General features: G+C 42.6%; 1 long non-coding RNA gene across 1 annotated transcript in view; it reads right to left on the bottom strand.

Moving 5' to 3' along the window:
- Window positions 1-727: 727 nt before the first annotated feature.
- The window catches only part of LOC108387632 (uncharacterized), a 142142-nt gene continuing 125292 nt past the window's right edge, over window positions 728-17577 (bottom strand). Inside the window, exon 5 of the long non-coding RNA XR_005054370.2 lies at window positions 728-869. This is a non-coding gene — a long non-coding RNA (uncharacterized lncRNA). The remainder of the gene's footprint in view (window positions 870-17577) is intronic.

Genomic DNA, 17577 nt, shown 5'->3' with positions numbered 1-17577 from the left:
CAGACCTACGACGGGTTCCAGGGCCCATGGGAGATGTCCTTCATGTGCCGAGGACCTTCCTCCTGGCCTCTCAGCCTCCCCAGTCCACCTGGGGAAGGGGTCTAGAGGCAGCAGGTGCCTGGATGCAGATCCTGGCAGCTGTGTCACTTACAGAGCCTCCTGGAAAAAGGCAGGGTGCTCAAGACCCAGACCCCAGGCTCCCTGCCCCTCAGGCAGCCACCTAGGTCCCCCGGAAATGGCACGGAGGGGAAGCTCTAAATCACGTGTGGATTACAGACGTTCTGTTTGCCTTTTTCCGCAGTAGATCCGATGATTTAAATTAGGTCTCAATTCTTGTTTAAATTATAGTTTACTGTTCTGCACCCCGCTCAGAAGTGAATTACCTTAAGCAGCGGTATTAATAACATGGTTATAATTAAGCCTCATTACTGCAGGCAGTTTGCTGAAACAAATTGCTTCTTCATTATTATTATAGCACCTTTGGTAAAAAGACATTTCCCCAGAATGCGACCTTGATGCTTTATATAGTAAAAGCTGAGATATGATAGAGATGTAAGGATGAATTAGCATCTTTTGCCTTCTCTATCCGGCTCATTAGGTGGAAAGGAACACAAGTCATATCCAAACAGCCTTGATGGCAATTTTAACCTGTATGAAATGGATAATGAATAGTTCTGAACTTTCCACGACATTTTTGTAATGGTGTTTTATTTATATGATGCTACTATCAAAATGAATAAATAAAGAAATATAATCCCAGGAGGACAGACAAGGAAAGACAAGAAGGTCTCACCAGACAGCCAATGGCACTGAACTTGATCTTGTTATCATCAATAGGTCTGAGAGTTCCTGGCCCAGAGCTCGGTACACTGGAGGAAAGAAAAGAGAGGAGGATCTGGCTATTTATTCTAATTTTGCTGCCTTACTCTGGCCTCAAGGCTTGGGAGAGAACAGGGCCGGGAAGGAATGACCTAGAAACTTTGCAAACCAAGTTTGAAAGACATGCAAACTTCCGAGAATGTGTGGAAGCCTTAGGAAATTTGTCATGCCCATTGGGACTGTGAGAGCTTCGGGAATGCCAGGCCGCTTCTGTCTCTGCCTCCCCCTCCCCACACGAGTGTGTACAGGGGGGCAAAGCACATGTTTGAGGGCTACAGGACTCCGCGGGGTCATTTCCTGTTTCGCTTATTAATTACTCTTTCTGGTGATAATTAAGACTCTGAAAACTAATTTTGTTTGGTGATTTACTCTTTTTTCTGTAATTAGATGTGGTGATTAGAATGTGCTTAAAAAGAGACAAACAGAGGGTCATACATGCAGGCATTCACATAACAGGAAGGAGAGCCCCTTCTAACGGGGACAGGAACCTCCAGCATGACAGGCCGAGCCTCCGCCCTGCCCATCCCACCTCCCATGGATCGGGGCCCTGGCTGCCCGCCTCCTTCCTCTGCTGCCTGAGATCCTGGCAGGGTCTAATCCATCCCTCCTGACTTTATCTCCAACTAGAGACACTCTAGTCCCTGCAGTCAGCTATGCCATACAGACACCCTTTATTGGCATGCCATGTTTCTGTCACACAGGCTGCCCCCAACAGAATGAGGGGCATAATCAGTAGAATAAATCCTCCCTCTCTCTCTCTCTCTCTCACACACACACACACACACACACACACCAGATACTCCAGGGTTGAGAACAACCCTTACAAACCAACCGCCCGTCCAAAGCCCCGGGATGGGCCTCCGAGTGACAGAGGCCCTCCTTGGGGCAGGCAGAGTTGCGGGTGCCCTGTCCCACCCAAGACTGTAAAATGCAGTCCAGGAGAACATGGACTTCCAGAGTCAGACCTGGGTCCACGCTCCAGCTCTTCCAGGTACTAGCTGCGTGGTCTTAGGCATGGGACTTGAGCATTCTGGGCCTCAGATTCTTATCGTTCGGAAGTCACCGCAGAGCCGCAGGAGTAAATGGGGAGCCCGTCTAAAGCTAAGCAGCGCTCCTGGCTCACTGCGCATGTTCAACTAGCTAAGTCATCAGCACATCTTCTGCCTGCTTCATCCCCTGCCCCCAGGGACGGATCTCTCATGCTTTGTACAAGGCGCTAACACCGCCTTCAGTAGGCCCAGGGAAAGGTCAGCGGGCCAGTCGGGGATGCTCTTTATGACACAAAAAGCCCCCAAGAAGAGCTGCACCCACTTGGAACAAGCCTCCAGGCCTCAAACTCTATATCCCTCAGTGGCAGGGCTGCTGAGCTCAGCCAGGCCAATGAATAATGATAGTAAAGGAGAGAGACACAGGAGCCCTTGTCACCTCTGTGCCACCTCACCCTCCCCGGGTTAACGTTTGTGGCTTGGTACCACTCACCCTGAATGAGTGTTCACTTAGCCACTACCTGCTAGGCGTTTGCTAGAAGCCTAGCACTGAGTGAGGCCCTGTGGGCAGCACCAGGGGACACTGACATGGTTCTTGACCTTAAAAAGCTGATGGCCTTGTGGGTGGGAGCATCTCCAGTTAGAGCAGAAGTCAGCAGATGCAAGGAGCCAGAAATACTCACCTGGAATCAGGCATGGCTTCCCTCAGCGCTTGAAACATAGGTACAATGTCAATGGAAAGGAAAAACAGTGAGACACAGAGAAGACCACCTGGACCAAGCCAAGTGGTTTGGCCCAGCAGCACCCAGCACACCCAGCCTCATAGGAGGAAGTGGGGCGGGTGGAGCTCCAGGTGTGCGGATGGTGCAGGCGTGGGGGCTTGCAGGGGGGTGGAGCTTAAAACCAAACCAAAGTCTGGACATATCCTGTAGGCCTGTGAGACTTGCTGAAGGATGGAGGAAGGTGATGGCTGTGCATGTTTGACAAAGGTCACCATGAAGCAGGGACAGCCAGGGTGGAGGCAGGTAGACCAGGCTGTGCAGAGCCCAGTCATCTCAGCAAAGTGGCTCTGGGGCCAGAGTCAGGCCAGGCCAGGCCGGCCTGGGACAGGAGCTGAACGTCGATCGGCATGGGCTCTGCTCCCTCCGGGGTGCCTCAGCTCAGCCCCTGCCCCTGGGTGGCGTGCTTGGGACCCTGGCACCTGCCTGCCTTGCTATTTTCAGATGAACGCTCAGGAGGCAGCCAGGCACTTTCCATCCTGCTCTCCACTTTGCTTCCTCTGATGAGGACCCTGCTCAGTCACCCCCTCGGGGGAAGGCACCCCAACACCAGGACACAGCCTGGTCGCTGCTTGGGTTCCAAAGCTCCTCTCAGTCCCCCCTTTGTGGCATCTCAGCACTGGAGCCCCGTCCGCAGGGTCCTTCTGCTCTCTTCCATCCTTCTCCCCTCCTTGCTGCAGCTCCCACCCCCTGGCACTCCCACTACTGGGGCATCAAGACTTCAGAGCCCTGGTTGGAGGGGCCTAGGGGGCATTTGAAGCAAAAGCCACAAGCCAAGGGCTGAACTTTCACAGCCCCTCAGTCTCTTGTCACTCCCCCACCCTGCAAAGAATGGTGCATGCAGCTGGGTGACGTGGAGGGTGCAATCAGACCAGAGGTTCCTGCACGGAAGAACCTCTGCCATTGTTAAATGAAGACATAAGCCAGCCAGGCCTCCTGTAACCTTTTCTTTGGGAGTTTAACTCCTCCTGGCCCAAGTTGTACAGAAGGCTAAATACACTCCTCACAGGCCTGGTCAGCCTTACAGAGGGGGGCCAAGACCAGCAGCCCTGCTGACCTCACACCCCACCAGCCCCCAGGGAGCCAGGCCAGTCCACCCCGAAGTGGAGGTTGCTAAGTGGAGAAGGGGGACAGAAACTTACTCTGGGGTTCTTTCTGCATTGCAAGAACCTCCCAGACCTTCTTATCTGTGGGCAGAGCACCAAGCTGCTTGGGGTAGGAAGGGGGAAGAGTCAGCAGAGAACTGAGCCATGTGGCTGGTGGCCTGGAGACGGCTCTGGTCCTTGGCAGGGCCAGGGAGGCGCTACAGCAATGACAGTGGAGAGGGAGGGATGACCGCTGACAGCCTCGGGTTCCCCAGCACAGCCCTAATTGCATGCAGTGATAGTATTAAGTGTATATAGTAAAATGCTATTCAGTGTGCATCACATTGCATTTCTACAGCAGAAAAGAGAGACCTTGTGTCGTGATGAAAATCATAGCATTATAGCACTTAACACGCTGATTTCTGCGCTGAGACCATCTCACACCCTAGGCTGAGCTAGCGGAGCCCAGAAACTGCCATATGCCTCTTGGAGTCTCAGCCACTAGCATGGTGCTGATACACATGGTAGGTTCCCAGTTAATATTTATTGAATTAATCAGTAAACAGAAGGGAAAGGGAGGAGGAAAACAGTCACATTTTTGTGCATATATTCTGTACCAGGTAAGAGCACAGGCATTTATTACCCGTGAATCTTATACCCAGAGAGCAGCGTCTTGTTGCTCTCGGGAGGGAAATGGAGCTCCAGGACATTGAAGGCGTTCGCCCAGATCACATGAATATTTGAACCAGTGGTCATTTGGCCCCAAAGCCCATTTTGACCTGTCCAAGACAGCAATCACTGGGAATGCTTTCCTGGCTCCTGAATATCCCTCTTTTAATAACAATATCTCAAACCACCTTCCAAGAGACCCCCTTCCCACTCAGTCCACGTGCTTAGGGAGGAACTGACCCAACGTCCAGCCTCAGAGGGTCCAAGGACTCACGTGGTCCTTTGGCACAGCAGATCCAGATCCCACCCTTTGTTTGGGGTATAACCGAATCCTGCTGAAGCCAGCAAAACAACCCTTTGCAAGAGAATTACTAGGAGAAGGGCTATTGCTGATACTCAGTATTGCCCCCCACCCCACTCTTCCCTGGCACATGGAACTGGAGCCAGGATGTTGCCCCTCCCAGACGCCCTGCCAGCCCAGTCTCCGAGAGCCCACAACTGGGAGGCAGCTGCACAGTGTGTGAACGGTGGGAGGGAAGCAGCAGCCCCTTTTCTCTGCTGCCTGGGGTTCAGCAAGCTCCTAGGCATCCCCTTGCGAGTCACTTACTCGGGTGCTGAGGGCGCCTGAGACCGGGGGAGGCGCACCTTCTCTGAGATCCCTACATGCAGGTTTCTGGGACGCTCACAGCTGCCCCCTCGTCCTCACTCCCCTGTCCTTCCGATGCGTGTGTGTTACTTCCTGCGTTAAACTCGCCGTTCCTCCCTGTGCCTAAAGTTGTTAGGCAGAAAGACAGAAATGAGTGGGATGGAAAGGAGGAAGCGCCCCCCAAAGATGACTCAGGGAGTTGATCAAATAGAGCCAGAAAGCCAGAAATGACTCAGAGAGTTATCAAATGAAGCCACAGTGTCTAAGAGTGACTCAGGAAATGTCCAGGGTCCCCCCAGATAAGAAGCTTCAGAGGCACGGGCACAGCACAGCCCATCCTCATCCCACCGCTCAGAAACAGCCTAGAGTGCTGACAGCTGTCAATCAAGGACCTCTCTGCCCTGCCAAAACCACGTAAAAGAAGCCTCAGAATGAGCATCTGGGCCAGTCTTATCTTAGGCAGGCCCGCTCTGCTGCTCTCTGCAGAGGCATTAAAACTTACTTTGCTTTCTTGACGTTGGTCCCTCGTCTCACTGCATCTGACAGCCTGTGACACCCAGCCGGGTCCTCTCCTTCCTAACAAAGTGGCTTCTGGTTTCCTGCCCGAACCTTGACGGACACAGGCAGGGATCCTCTCCTGCTACCCCAGACTGCCAGCAGCAAGGACGATGTTCTCCTGGTCCTGCAGGGGGCATCCTGGGCAACGGGGGAGTGAAGCCAGGGAGGGCAGCTGTGAGAGACGGAGATGAAACCAGACTGGGTGTCCTCATGTGAGCCCCTGAAGCCCGCTTTGCCTGAGCGGGGCTGGCCCAGGGCTTCTCAGCGGCCAGGCTAACAAGAGTCCTCTTTAGAATTAAAGCCATTTCCTCTTGCATGTGGCCGGGGATACTGCAGCCGAAGTTTCTGACAGCATCACCCTCCAGCGTCCAGGCCGATGCCCGGTCTTCCTCAGTAGGTGTCTATGCCAGCTTCCCGTCTGCTCTGGAGCTCCTCCGGGACCTGCAACCATCCCAAGCCCCTCCAGGTTCCACAGATCCAGGTCTGCACCGGGGGCCCCGCGAGCCTCAAGACCCCCACCTCGGCTCCCTTTTCCTGGTTGGGATGTCATTCTTCTGAGTCAGTTCAGAGCAAGAGTTTCTTTAGGCCCGTGTGTCACGATTTCAGAAGCAGCAACATTTTCCTCTCTCCATCACTGCTGTCCTTTCAAACCGTATCTCCTTTTCCCCAACTCACTGCCTCCTACCGCCCACGTTCACCCATCCCCCAGGGTGGGCTTTTATGACTGGGCATTAGGTATTCATACTTGTGTGCATTAACGTGGGACCTCTGGTCACCATTAAAATGTAAATCCCTTGGAAGAGGCAAGGTGATCCCGCTGAGCACCAGCTCAAGTAACGGAGAAAAACAGGAATTCTGGGCTCCACCTGTTCAGCTCTTGGGCTAATTTTTCTGAGCCTCAGCTCCCACTGGCACAGGGGTGGCCATGCGCCTCCCCGCCTGGGAGCTGTGCGGGGGCTGCGTCAGCGCCTTCGTTCGCTGGGAGCTGACAGTCCTTGCGACACTCGCTGACTGAGGGTTTACTGTGTGTGAGACCATTAGAGCCTTTCATGCATTAGGTCCCTTCATCCTTACAAATCCCTGTCCAAGGGCACCATGATTGTCTGCATATTACAAATAAGGAGACCTCAGTGCCCAGGAGATGTTATATTACTTTACTGAATCGAATAGGGAAATAGTAATTGAATACAGACAGGCTGATACCAAACCCCACACTCCTAATGTGTTATTTCATACGTGCCCTGGTCAGACACCTCAATCTTCTTTTTTGTTTTTGGTTTTTAGACTGTGAAAAGTAGGTCCATCTCTGGGGACCAGGAAACGGGGCTTGGCTGGGGAGAGAGGTGCTGGGGGCTGAAGGCCAGAAGACAAGCTGCCTCCGGGCTACCTCCCATCCCCCCTGCACCAGCCTAAGGGGCTCACATGTTCCCTCTCTTTTCAATTAAGTGAAATTTATTGAACAACTATTGCCCTAGATTTTTGTGGGAGACACACATATGACTGTGTAAGAGAAATGAAACTTTAATAAGATATTTTTTAGGAGAAGAAAATGTGTCTACCACATATGTTCAACAGCTGCTGATTTGTGTGTGTGTGTGTGTGTGTGTGTGTGTGTGCTATCTCACACTAACAATAAAGAATATGTAATACATATGGACACTCCTGATTCTGAGGGGCAACCCCGGGAGTGGAAGGGGTTGTGTGGGAAGAAGGGAGCTCGGGCGTGTGGCTGGCACCTGGGCCTGGCCAGGCTGGCCTCCCAGTCCTGCGTCTGCTCCAGCCTCCCGGGGGCAGAGCAGGACCAGGGCTGAGGGATGAGGTTCCTTCAGCTGATTTCTGGGCCACTAATGGTTTCCGGCCTCTTCATTTGCATTCATAATTGACAGCTCCTTAGCAGCTCATTAGGAAAGTAGGGCTCCTTGTGACCAACAAAAGAGGGGAACAAATCCCTGGGGGTGGGATTTGAGAACCTGTTTAAGAATCTCAGAAAGACAGCAGACAGATTCACAGGAACCCAGAGCATGAAGGAGTTTAGCGCTAATCGGTGGCAGGAACTACTGCTTCCGTTACTCCGCAGGGGCCCTCGAGCCTGCAGGCAGGGTGAGCAGAACTGGGCCTGGAGAACCCGGGGATCCTCGGGGGCCCAGAGCGGTCGCCTCCCTGCCTCTCTGGGCCCAGGCTGGGCCCTCAGGTCCTCTTGGCATCAGCAGGCAGTGGCTGATCCCTTACAGTATCTGAACCCCCATGCTGAGGAGGCTTTAATGGGAGGAGAAAAGTAGGCATTCGTTCTGTAACCATTTGGGGACACTAACTGTTTATTATCTGTACCCCATACACTAGGTTGTTTCCATTATGACACAATCTCCCTCTGCTTTTATTTTACAAAAAAGGAAATCAGCACAGAAAGGTTTACTAATGCATTAAAAGCCACACAGGCTTTGAAGCCAGAATTTAGGAATCCTGTTTCCCTGCAGCAGCAAAATGAACCCTTAGACAATGTGCTAAATGCACAAAGAGATGGAGGGACAGCGGATTCTACAGGCAATCCAGGTAGGTAGAGGTTGCCCTGAACTAGAGCAGCAGGTAGGCTGCCTGAAGGGGCTGGTCCTTGAGATAGTCCTCAGAGGATAAGCTACATTTTGAAAGAGCAGAAAGTGGGAGAAGGGCCAGGGGTAAGAGGAAGAGGTAAAGGGTGGGTCAAGCAGTGGTTCCACAGCAAAAAGCATCTGCATACTCTGGAAGCAGGTAAACCCTGGGGCAACTATAGCAGAAGACGTAGGTGGGTAAAAGCAGAAGACAAAGCCTTTTGTAACCAGCTTCCAGCCAAAAAGTCTCTCCCTACACCCAACCTCAACACTTCCTCCTGCAAATTAAACTCACTCTTTTTCTGTTAATCTCTAAGTTAAAGGCAAATTGCCATCGTGTGTCACTTTTTTTCCAGTGTTCTTGGTGAAAGCAGGGGTGGGGAGCTCATGCTGGGCCACAAAGAGAAGGAAGCTTAATAGGGCCAATTCCTTTCACCCCCGTGCTCAGATTAAATGCCACCTGCTCAGAATAAACTTTCCCGACCTCCCAATCCAAATCATGTCCCCCCAACACCATCGCTTCCCCCCATTATTCACCAGCACTGTCACATTCACACTCCATTTACTTCATCTGTAGCAGCTATCACTATCTGTAATTAATTGTTTGTTCGTGTATTATTTGGCTCCATATACTTTTTGTATAGCTGCTGTAAGAAATCACCATGAATTTAGTGGCTTAAAACAACTCAAATTTATTGTCTCAGAGTCCTGGAGGTCAGAAGCTCTAAACCAGTCTCACTGGGCTAAAATCAAGGTGTTGGCAGGCCTGTGTCCCTTCTGAAAATGCTAGGGAAGGATCCATTCCCTTGCCTTCCTACCTTCTAGAAACTATCTGCCATCTTTAGCTTATGGCTCCATCCTCCATCTTCAAGCCTGCAGTGTTACGTCCTCAAATGTCTCTCTGACCCCTGCTTCTGTCGTCCCGTCTCTTCTCTAATTCGGGCCCTCCTACCTCCCTCTCTCTGACTGGGACCCTTGTGATTATACTGGGTCCACCCGGATAATCCAAGATAAGGTCCTTAATTTAACTACATCTTCAAAATCCCTTTTGCCATGTAAAGTAGCATGTTCACAGGTTTAGGAAGCAGGACATGGGTGTCTTTGAAAGCCATTATTCAGACTTTCACCAGAATATAAGCAGCAGGAGGTTATAAACGTTGCCTGTCTTGTTTATTACAGGATTATCAGTGCATAATAACCAGGAATTCTGCACTATAGATGAACAAAAGAGAGAAGAAAGAGAGCAAAACATATTTGGTAGAAGGGAGAAGAGTGGCTCTTACCCTCTGTCACCCCAAGGGGAGAGTAACCGTTTAGGTTTCTTTGCCTTCCTTATCCAAATAAGAAGGCAAAATAAACCATGGCATAAAAAATATGATTGGGAAAATGGAGTAGGACAGAGGGAAAAGTTTCTGGCAGGGAGCAAGCCACGCTCCGGCCCTGGGGAATACACTCTGGGCATCCTCAGAGTTCCAACCCAAATCAGTCCACTTGGGGCCTCCTGATAATAAAGTATGCTGCTATCTCTCTGCCCCTCCTGACATGCACTGGTGGCATCTGAAAGGACAAAGGATGACCTCCTTTTCCAGCCAATTCGAAGTAACAAGGAATGGATACAAAAATCTCTAACGTTCAACCAGGAAAAATTCATAACATCTGGCATCCAATAAGAAACTACCAGGCATGCAGAGAATCAAGAAAATACCACCCACAAGGCAGAGTAAAATCAATCAATGAAAATGAAGTCAGAACTGGCATGTATGACAGAATCGGCACACGAGGATATTAAACTGGCTATTTCAACTATTTCATACATGAAAGAGATGTGAAAAACTAGAGATGTGAAAAATACAGAAAAGATACCAAATGAACTTCTAGAAATGAAAATTCCACTATATAAAATGAAAAATACAGTAGATAGGATTAATGGCAGAGTAGACATTGCAGAAGAAAATATTCGTAAACTCAAAGACATAGCGACATTACCAAACCAAAATGAAACACAGAAAGAAAAGGAAATTTAAAAAATGAACAGTAAGCTGTTGGACAACTTCAAGTACCCTAATATATATGTGTTTGGAGTCTCCAAGGTAGGAGAGGCAGAAAAAAATATTTGAATAATGACTGATAATTTTTCAAATTTGATAAAATTATAAATTGGTGTATCCAGGAATCTCAATGAACCCCAAGCACAAGAAACATGAAGAAAACTATAGCAAGTCACATCATAATCAAACTACTCAAAATTAATAAGAGAAAATTATTACCAGAAGCTACGAAGAAAGCCGTCTTACATGCAAAGGAGTAAAGATCAGCGTGACAGTAGATTTCTCACTGGAAACAAGGCAAGTGGACTAACATCATTAAAGTAGTGAAAGAAAAAAATGATCAACCTACAATTCTATACACAGCAAAAATATCTTTCAAATACAAAGACAACATAAAAACTTTTTAGATACAAAAAAGCTAGAATCATTAATCAATGGCAGACCCACACTACAAGAAATATTCCTTTAGGCAGAAGGAAAATGATACCAGATGCAAGTACAGATCTGCACAAGGAAAGGAAGAGAACCAGAAATGATAGGTAAATAGGTAAGTGTTTTCCCAGCTGTTTAAGTGTCTTTAGAAAACAATTGACTAAACAAAAATAATAGCAGTGTAGCATAGGATTTATGACATAGGCAAAATGTGTGATAATAACAGCACAAAAAGTGGGAGGGGCTAAATGGAAGTATACTGTCGGTAGGTTCTTATATTGTAGATTAAATAATATAGTATCATGGAAATTAAACTGTAATGAGGCAAATATATTGTAAGCCCTAATGTAACCAATTAAAAAACCAGTTATAACAAATGACACAGCACAGGAAATAAGATGGTATTTTAAAATATATTCAAATCATCAAAAGGAAAAAAGAAATATAGATAGGGTAAATTGAAAACAAAGAGCAATATGATAGATTTAACATAACAAAATCAGCATCACTTTAAATTTAAATTGACTTTAAATGCCACAAGTATCAAACTAGATAAAGATATAATATCTAACAATACACTTTCAACAAGGAAAGCATGCCAAATATAAAGACACAAATAGTTTAAAATAAAAGGATAAGAAAAGCTACTATGTTAATACTAATCTAAAGAATGCTGGAAACAGATGTACACTCCTGGGGAGATGGAGCAGATGTAATTTCCCATTTCCTTCCTGCTAAGTACTATTAAATATGCTGGATCTTGTATATAAAGCATAGCACAACTCTGAAAGGTAGAGAGAAGAAAGCAGATGAGAAAGGAACAGAGCCTCAGAAGTCCAGAAGATAATAACAAAAGATCCAAAATCTGTGTTCTCAGAGTCCCAGAAGAAAAGAAGAAAGAGGGTGGGGCTCAGAAAGTATTCCAAAAAATAAGAGCTGAAAACTTCCCTAATTTACCAAGAAACATAAACATATAGATGCAAGGAGCTGAGCAAATCCCAAATAGGAAATGTGAAGACACACTATAACTAAAATTCTGAAAACTAAAGACAAAAAATTCTTGAAAGCAGCCAGAAGAAATTGACACCATATCTGCAGTAGAAAAACCATTCAAATTATGGTGAATTTCCCATCAGAAACCATGAGGCCAGAAGGAAGAAGCATAATATTTTTCAAGTGTTGACAGAAAAGAACTGTCAACCCACAATCCTATTGCCCAACAGTGTATATCCTGTATCTGGCAGAACTATCCTTCAGGCATGAAAGGGGAAATAAATATATTCTCAGAACAAATAGAACTAAAAAAAAAAAATGAAATGTTTTCCAGAAGACCTAACCTAAAAGATTGCCTAAAGGAAATTTCCTCAACAGAAAGTGCATGATAAAAAAAAAAAAAAAAAAAAAAAGGAATCTTGGAACATCAGAAAGGAAGAAAACACATGTTAAGTAAAATATGAGTAAATTCAATAGGTTATTTTTCTATTAAATGCTCTAAATTATGTTTGACAGTTGAAGAAAAATTTATAATATTGTCTTAAAAATTATAACATTAGAACATAGTAGTTCTAAATATATGCAGAGGAACTATTTAAATAATTACTTTACAAATGAGGAAGATAAAGGAAAGGTGTCTATACTTCACTGGAACTGATAAAATGATGGCATTAGTAGCCTATGGTAAGCTAGGCATATATAATATAATACCTGGAGAAACTGCTATAAAAGCTATACAGATACATTCAGAAACACTATTAATAAACCAAAATAAAATTCTAAAGAAAAGTTCAAGTAACCTAAATGAAAGCAAGAAAGGGAAAACAGAGAAACAAACAACAAAAACAAGAAAAGGCCAAGCAGTAAAAATAAAATAAAGTAAAAGACCTAAGCCCTGACATATCAATAATCACATTAAATATAAATGGTATAAATATGCCAGTTTAAAGAGTGGATTCATATGCAGACCCAATTACATGCTGTCTGCAAGAGACACACATTAAGTATGATATAGGCAGGTTGAAAGTAAAGGATGAAAAAGTATACATATTACAAACATTAATTTATGGAAAGTAGGAGTAGTTATAATAATTTCAGATAAAGTAGACTTCAGAGCAAAGGAAATTATGAGATATACAGAGGGATATTACACAATGAGAGAAGAGTCAATTTACTAAGAAGACAGAGCAATTCTAAAAGGGTTTAACCCAAACAGCAGAGCTGAAAAATACATGAAGCCAAACTGGTAGTGCTGAAAGGAGAAATAGAAAAAACACAATTATAGATGAGGACTTCCAACCCGACTCTCAGCAATTGATAGAACTACTTGATAGAAAACCAGCAAGGATATAGAAGACCTCAACAGCACCATCAAATAAAAGGATCTAATTGACAGTTGTGGGGCACTCCACTCCACAACAGTAGAACACACAATTTTTAAAGTACCAGAGAAACACTATACCAAATAGACCATATCCTAGCACATAAAGCAAACCTCATTATATTTAAAATAATTGAAATCATACAAACAACATCCTCTGACACAATGGAATTAAACCACAGATCAGTAAAACAGAAATATAACAGAAAAATCTCCACATACTTAGAAACCAAACCACACATTTCTAACTAATATGTTGATTAATGAGGAAGTACAACCAGATTGGTTGTTTCAGATTCAACAGCTTCCACACAAAAAACAACAGAAGGACCACAAAGAGATGGGTAGTAAAGATGGGGACACAGTAATGACAAGAACTCCACCCCTGCAAGACTGGTTCAATATTCAGAATTTAACCAGCATAATCCACCATGTTAACAGACTAAATCAGAAAAATCATATGGTCATATCAATACATAAATAGCATTTGACAAAATTCAATGTCTGCCCATGATAAAAACAGAACAAAACAAAACAAAACTCTTGGAGAAATAAGGAGACCTTCTTCAATAAGAGAAAGAGTAATTACGAAAAGCTACAGTTGACAATTAAATGTTGACTGACTGAATGCTTTCCCCCTCATATTGGATACCAGGGAAGGATCTCTTCTCTCACCACTCTAATTCAATATAGTACTGAAAGTTTTAGCCAGTGCAACGAGGTAGGAAAAGGAAATAAAATTCATACAATTGGAAAAGAATAAATAAATCTGTCTTTATTTGTGAATGACATGATTGCCTATGTAGAAAATTCCAAGGATCTACAAAAACCATCAAAAACTAGTAAGTTCAACCAAAAAATTACAGGATGTAAGATAAACATACAAAAATCAATTATATTCCTACATAGTAGAAATAAATATATAGAAAGCAAAATTAAAAATACAATACTATTTGCAATCACTCTTAAAAAAAGAAATAGATATAAATCTGACAAAAAAATATAGAGGGCCTGTATGTTGAAAAGTACATAATGTCAATGAAATAATCAGCAAGATCTAAATAAATGGAGAAATATCAGTGTTCATGAATTGGAAGACTCAACAAAGCTGAGTAAAGATATTAATTCTCCCCAAAGTAATACATAAGTTTAATGAACTCCTATCAAAGCCTCACCTAAATTTTTTGCATAATGGTAAGATTATTCTAAAATTCATAGGGAGAAGGAACTAAAGGAACAAAGGAACTAAAATAGCTAAAACAATTCTGAAAAAGACAAAGTGGGAAGAATAAGTCTACTTGATTTTGGAACTTATATACCTATATTAACCAAGATTGTGTGGTACTGGCAAAGGAACAGACACAAAGATAAGTGGAACAGCATAGAGAATCCAGAAATAGACCCATACAAATATGTCAAATTGGTCTATGACAAAGGTTCAAAAGCAATTAAATGGAGGAAAAATAGCCTTTCAACATATGGTACTAGAGCAACTGGACACCCAAAGGCAAAAAAAGGAAAAGGAAAAGAAACACTTGAACCCAAATCTCATACTTCATACAAAAAGTAATTCAAACTGGATCACAATCTTAAACACAAATGTAAAGCTATGAAACATTCTTAAATAAGAGAAAATCTAGGAGTAGGCAATGTGTTCTTAGACTTGACACCAAAGCAAGATGGAAAAAGGAAAATTTGATAAATTAGACTTCATTGAAGTTAAAAATTTTTGTTCTGTAAAAGACCTTTGAAAAGGTTGAAAAAATAAGCTACAGTTTAAGAAAAAATATTTGCTAACCTCATGTCCAACAAAGGATTTTATCTAGAATATATAAAAGACATTCAAAACTCAACAGTAATAAAAAAAAAAACAATTAGAGAGTGAGAAAATGATACGGAGGTGTCTTATCAGTGAGGATATATAGATGTAAAGTAAGTATTTTTAAAAATCACTATCATTATCCTCTAGGGAAGTGCAAATTAAAACTACAGTGGGATATCATTACACACATTAAAGTGGATGAAATATGAAAAACAAAAACAGAAAACACGAATACCAAATGCTGGTGAGGATGTGGAGAAACAGGATCACTTGTACATTGCTAGTGACAAATGATATAGATACTCTAGAAAACTGTTTGGCAATAAATTTACAACTAACATACAGCCCAGTAATTATATTTCTGGCCATTTATCCCAGAGAAATGAAGGCTGATGTTTATATAAAAACCTGTATATGAATGTTTATAGCAACCTTATTTATAATAGCTGAAAAGTAGAAATAACAAGATTTCCTTCAATGGATGAATGGTTAAACAAACTGTGGTGAATCCACACCATGGAGGACTACTCAGCAATAAAAAGAAACAAATTTATTCCTCACAACAACCTACATGCATCTCCACAGAATTAAGGTGAGTGGAAAAGGTAAAATCCCAAAAGATTACATACTGCATGATATCATTCATGTAACATTCTTGAAATGACAAAATTACAGGAATGGAAAACAAATTGGTGGTTGCCAAAAGCTAAGGAAGAGGTAAGGATAGGAGGGAAGTGGGTATAGCTATAAAAGGGCAACATGAGAGATATTTGTGGTGATATAAATGTCTGTATCTTGATAGTGTCAATATATAAATCTTGGTTGTAATAGGGTACTATAATTTTACAAGATGTTGCCATTGTAGAAAACTTCTTAAAGAGTAGTGTGCTCGCTCTATACTAATTTTTACAATTGCATGTTACTCTACAATTATCTCAACAATTTTTTAATTAAAAATAATTTTTAAAATCCCAAATATAAAGACTGTTTATTGTATGATTCCACCTGTATGAAATGTCTTGAATGGACAAATCTGTAAGAAGTGAAAATGGCTGCCTAAGGTCAAGAGTGGGAGAAGGAAATGAAGCCATCTGCTAATGGGTATGAGGATTCAGACTAATTAACCTTCAGGCCTATATAGGTTCATTGGTGAATTCTTCCAAATACTTGCAGGAAAATAATACCAATTTTACAAAAGTCTAGAAAAGTGAAGAGAAAGGAATATTTCCCAAGTCATTCTATGAGGTCAGTGTTACCCAGACATTAAAATCACAGAAAGATATTACAAGAAAAGAAAGCAACAGATCAATATCATAGATGAAAAAAAATTCTAAACAAAATTTGAATGAGTTAAATCAAACAACATATACAAAAATATGTATTAATCATGACTAAGTCAAATTTAACACAGGAATGCAAGGTTGGTTTAACAGTCAAGCTGTATCAATGTAGTTCACCATAGGTGCAAATAAAAAAATGAAAGGACATATGATCTTTTCAATATATATAGCTAAAGCATGTGACAAAATGTAATATCTATACAGGATAGAAATTCACAGTAAAGTGGGAATAGAAGGGAACTTCTCAACCTGATAAAGGGCATTTATACAAAAGATTAATGTGCCCCACCCCATCTCCCACACACACCCACCAAGACCAAGAATAACACAAGACTGTCAACTTCTGTTCCACATTTGCCAGAGGTTCTAGCCAAGACAATAAGAATAGAAAAAGAAAGAAAATAAATCAAGATTGGAAGGAAAGAAGAAAACTTATCATTATTCACAGAAAACATGATTGTCTATGAAAAATCCCAATGCAATCTATTAAAAGCTACTAGAACTAATAAGTGAGTTTGTTAATGTTGAAGGATACATGATCAATATACAAAAATCAGTTGTTTTTATATACTAACAATGAATAATCAAAACTGGAAATTAAAAAAGCACAATATCACTTACAATAGTAACAAAAAAATAAAATACTTGGGGATAAACTTGTAAAAGATGTGAAAGACAGGTACACCAAAAACTATAAAACACAGCTGAATAAAGTTTTTAAATACATAAATAAATGGAGATGTATACTATGTTCATGGATTGGAAGACTCGCTATTATTGAAATGTTAATTCTTCCCTAATTCATCCATAATTTCTGTGTAATCCCAATCAACATATGAGCATGCTTTTTTGTAGAAGTGGAAAAATTGATTCTAAATTTTGTATGGAAATGAAAGGATTCTGGAATGGACAAAACAACTTTGGAAAAGAATCATGAAGTGGGAAGATTACGTTAAAGTTATTTTAAGAGTTACCTTAAAGAGTTGTTTTCAAGAGTTATTTTAAAGTTGCAGTAAACAACATAGTGTAGTATTGATTTAAAAACTAAAATAATAAGTCAATCAATGTAATAGAATGGGGTGCAGAAAGAAACCCAAACATATATAGACAACTGATATTTGGCAAATTTATAAAGACAATTCAATGGAAAAATAATAATGTTTCCACTAATAGCACTTAAAGTAATTGGATATCCACATGTAAAAATGGAAACTTTGATCCATTTCTTGTACCAAAAATTAACTAAAAAAGGAACATAAACTTAAATGTAAAACCTAAAAGTTTAAAACTTCTAGAAGAAAACATAAGAGAAAACTTTAATGACCTTGAGTTGGGCAAAGATTTCTTAGATACAACTACAGAAAAGAACAAATT

Source organism: Manis javanica, chromosome 6, assembly GCF_040802235.1.
Source record: "Manis javanica isolate MJ-LG chromosome 6, MJ_LKY, whole genome shotgun sequence".
NCBI classification, from domain to species: domain Eukaryota; kingdom Metazoa; phylum Chordata; class Mammalia; order Pholidota; family Manidae; genus Manis; species Manis javanica.
This window is presented reverse-complemented; position numbering and strand designations above follow the sequence as displayed.